Source organism: Cylas formicarius, unplaced genomic scaffold (genome assembly GCF_029955315.1).
Source record: "Cylas formicarius isolate icCylForm1 unplaced genomic scaffold, icCylForm1.1 PGA_scaffold_7__23_contigs__length_41026272, whole genome shotgun sequence".
NCBI lineage: Eukaryota > Metazoa > Arthropoda > Insecta > Coleoptera > Brentidae > Cylas > Cylas formicarius.
The window spans coordinates 5,678,756-5,683,861 of NW_026844352.1; positions in this window are offsets into that span (position 1 = coordinate 5,678,756).

A 5,106-nucleotide genomic window follows, 5' to 3' on the forward strand; every position below is an offset into this window, starting at 1 on the left:
CATTCTTAACAAAACGACTGTATATTTAAAAGGGGCGCTTTAGATCCACACACTCAAAATTACACCAACAGTACAGCTCAATATTGCCAGCAGATATCTGTGTATTTTCGGCGTTATTTTAGGGTGTATTCTCGCCTGGTTCCACCGTCAAACGCGAATTAACACGCTCTAGGTAATATCAAAGCTCCCCGTTTCCTTCATCTTCCTATTGGATGGGCCCGCGTTTTTCATATCCCTAACGAAGGTGGTTTCAAGTCGTTATTTAAATCTTCTCACCGCAGGGGATCGATGATTCGACCACCACTGAAGTCTGACGTGGCCAGAAAAATATGTACTTGAATAAAAGTTATAATTATAATAACATTGTCAAGCAATGAAGTTAAATGAAAAATGAAATTGTTAGAGTAATTTTTTCCGTGTATGTATACCGGGTGACACAAACAAATGGGAACACTCTATAACTTTTAAACAGCTAATGCGAATTTTAAATGGCACAAACTATATTTGTTGGCATTTTTGGATTCAGGAGATCATTCTATGTAGGATGGGATGGTTAGTTTTGGTTGGTTTTTTCATTTTTTATTACTTTTTTTTATTTTTATTTAATTTTTGAAAATTGTGCCTAGAAAGCTGTGACAATCATAAGTACTATTAATGATACTATTGTAAATGAAACTTTTCTTTACTTGTCGAATGGCAAATAGCATTTAATAAACTGTTTTTTAGGATAACCTTGTTTTCTCAAATAGCACCCTAGTGGGAACAAAAGCCTTTAAAAACGGGTTCTTTCTTCCTTTGTTTGCAGCATTTTGATACCAAAATCTTCAAAATTCATTAAAAAATTGGCTAACAGAAAGGAAAAATCAGATAAGTATATAAATTTTTATAAGAACAAAACACTACTTAGGTGGCTTTGCTTCTATTCATTATTAATTGTCAATTCGGTAAGATTAAAAATGCAGAAAAAACTCTCGACAAGCTCATTAGTATTCTCGTCATGTTTATCTAATAGCCAATTACAATATCAAAGTCAGCTTTATAAAAATGTTGATGAAGGTTATAATTAAAACAATGATAGCCGTGTTTTTTTTTAAATTCACCTCACAGATTCTTTTGAGATGTTTAATTCTAATGACATTTCTCTTAGCGACGCAGCTGGATTTACGCTGACGTATCCCACAACATTGATTTCCATTTCTTCGCTTCTAATAGAATTATCGAGTCGATTATTTTCTAGATTTCTCGTTTTCAATTCCAGCTTTCTAAAGGAATAATGCGCCGGAAGGCGACGTCGAGAGTTTTTCCTACATTCCCCGTATATCAGATAAAAATGTACAAACTGTCAGAATTTTCAATCATGCCAGTTGATGATGAATAGAAGCAAAGTCACCTAAGTAATATTTTGTTTTTATAAAAATGCATTTTCCTTCCCTGGTTTTTTTTCTTAGTGGGAGCTTATTTTTTAACGGATTCTGAAAATTTGTCAAAAATGTGTCAAAATGTTGCAAAAAAATACTGGTTTTAAAAAGTTTTTGTTCCCACTGGAGTGCTATTTGAAAAAACTAGGTTATCCTAAAAAATTAATAGTTCATTACATTAAAGCAATTTGCCATTAGACAAGTAAAGAAAGGTTTCATTTACAATTTTTCCCATTATCAGGTGACACACACACACACACACTAGACACGATTTTGAAAAATTAAATAAAAACTTTAAAAACAAAATAAAATGAGAAAAACCGCCCCCATCCTACGTAAAATGATCTCCTGGATCCAAAAATGCAAAAAATATAGGTTGTCTTTTAGAAGTTTATAAGTCGTTTCAGAAACTTTGATTCAGAAATATTTATTAATAAATTATTTTTGAAACGTACAGATTGAGTGAACGATAGTGTAAAAAAAATACTAGTTTTCACACTTTCAAAAACATCATTATTTTTGAAGGTCATATTTGATAGCGTTATTCGATGATGACGTAAAAGATATGCAACGGAATTTGGATTGGATGCTACGGGGTGTTCAAAATAAACGAAATATTTGGATCATTCTTCATTGAGGAATCTCGATTTTTACGAAGAAATCACCTTTGTGATGGCCGTGGGAAATATTAGTACTAGGAGATCAACATTTTTTCTTTGAAGAGGGTGAATGAGAAACTACCTCTCTAACAACGGTATTCGGACTGATATTGATTTAAAAGTTAAAAAATATCTTACAAGACGTTTCGGTCCAAAAGTGATCTTCCTCAGAAAAATATAATCTAAAAATTTGAGAAAAGAGGGAAAAAGGAAAAATATATTATATATTTTATATTATATAAATATATAATATAAAAAAAAAACAAAACAAAACAAAACAACTTTATTTATTTGAATTCGATGGGTTTCTACTCCCCTTGTGTTCATTTTAGTATTGTGAACCACTGTTCCATGTGCGTGAGTCGTTTTATATACATTTTATTTTGGATTGTGTCACACAAGGGTGAGTTGTCATATATAAAAAATAATTTTTTCAATTAATAAAAAGTAATGAGGAAAAAAAAAACAAAATTCTAGGTACATGACCCACGATTTTAATAATTGGACAGTAATATAATGCTCCGTCACTTTGACTCTAACTGTCTAGGTAAGATTTATCCTATACAGACTGATCTCCTTCTTAAATGTAATTTTTGGGTTATTTTTTTCTGAGGAAGGTCGCTTCTGTACCGAAACGTCAAATAAAAAATATTGTATTCTAATTTTGCATCCCAAGAAACCTAACATATGCATATATATAAATACATTTTATGGTCTATATATGCGTATTGTTATTTTTCAAGTGCCTACAACCCATTATAAGGAAAACTCTTTATAACGAAAAAAAAAAGCAGTCCCTCCAATTTCGCAATATAGAGTTTCGACTGTATATAACTTTTATTTAGAATTCGATTTTTTTTCTAGCTGAAATGAATTGCCTTCTCGAACATCAAAACGATTTTTTTTGTGCAAATGCACTACACTTTTATTTCAAAATAGTTTCAGTTGTACAGAAAGTTTAACTAACCAAAACTATTTCCAGCTAAAAACTTCATTACTTCATTATTCAAGGCTTCCAAATACTAACATAAAAAGATAAATGGTAAATGCGTACTGCTATAAAATAATAAGGATATAAATAATTTTTACATAACTGATCTCAGCTAAACGAAAGTTAAGCCTAATTATACAGGGTGTCTAAATTCTCATGGGCCCCTGTGGCTATCTTGGTAACTATAAGAAGTACAAAGTTGGTCAAATTAAAAAATACTAACTACAACAATTAATGTGTTATTTGTCATTATTGTCAATTCAATTTGAATTATTTGTCAAAATTATACTTTTTTAGATTTACTGTACGTTTTATCTCATTTGACCAACCGAGATAGCAATAGTAGCCCATGGCATGGCAATTGGGACCCCCTATATAATATAGTGCCCGCGTTAAAGTTTACACCATATGGCAAATATGTCTATTTTAAGATAATTTTGTGAAAAAAATTTTGGTGAAATTTCTAATATGAAAAAAATTGTTTTAAAGTTGAAAAAAAATTTATGCTCAACTTTTGTTAATTCCATAGCTACCTTGGAAGCAAATCGTAGCAGATAAATGTTATATGTTCGTGATTAATACTCCAACAATTATATTGAGATTATCAGTAGAGCGAATCCTGTCGAATATCAAATTTTGTAAAAACAAAACTTAGATGTTGACATATTTTTACCAAATTAGTTCATTTTGTTATTATATTTTTGATAAAAAGAATATTTATTTGTGTAAAAGTTGCAAAAAAACCCAGTATTAGGAAATTATATTATATAACAAAAAGATTTACTGATATTAACTACATTTTTTTATATTTTCATTGGCATTTCATTTAATTAGTACTAAAATTACTATAAAATGATAATAAATAAACTTCTTTTTAAACAATTGTGTGAACTTATTTCTAAAAATATATTTAAAAAAATTGACACGTTGAATGGACCTTCTCAAATAAATTTTACGTAGCTTCGTAGTTTCTGTACTGTCAGTATAGGCAGTGCCTATGGTATTAATTTAACAAAAATTTCACCACGAGGGGCACAACTACCGGCCTGCCTCAGGGCCGTTCAAGTTGTTCAAGTCGTGGTAACTCGACCACCCAGTTGGCAAAAGGTGAGGAAAACAAAGGATTTTCCTCGGGAATCGAAAACTCCGCGATAATGAAGCCACTTGCCTAAAGCCGTACGAAACGCGATATTTTCGCGAGCTTTCGAAGGAGACCGCCGCCTCGCTCCGTATTTTGAGTTCGTAAAGCAAAACCGAACTAATTTAAAGAGGTGCTGAAAGAAATGTCGAACCGCTGAATATGTATACGCCCGAGTCTCCTCCAGAGAGCCCTGATTATTAAATCGCGAAAGCAGTAACTTCAATTGCAGTTGAAGAAAATTTAATTCGTTTTCGACGAAGGAATTTTTTCATTGTCGAAATTAACTTTCGACTAAAACGCGAGAAGAACTTCTCCTTTCTCGTTCTAATATACAGGATGTTTTTTCTTTGTCCAACTAAGACGTAGTTAATAAACAACTCTCTATTATCTTATACAACTGTCAGAAAAAACAAACGATGATCGCAAGCTATCAAAATGACAGCAACATCATTTTTTTTATATTATTAGCTTAAATCGTAGATCTTATTTTCTTGATTTCATAAACATTTAGCTTATTGACATTTCATTGAGCCGTTTTTGAGATATTTCAGTTTAAAAATAATTATCATTCGATTTTTGGACAATAGCCATATTGTTTAAAAATGGTAAAGTCTGCCTTGATGGCAACCATATTATCTATGTTTGCAATTGTTTTAACAATTTTCTATTTTTGATAGCTAATCAAAACTAAAGATCTGCAACTTAAGATATTTCAAATGATACTGAGGAAGAAAAACGCCAAATAATAAAATTATATTATTACAAATATCAATAACTAATTAATGCTAAACATTTTCCACATAACCTCCATCATTTTCTTTCTTTAGGTCTTGTAAAACGATGTTAAGTCTTTCTCTTATCACTTGTAAACTTCCTATTATAATAAATTTTATTTTT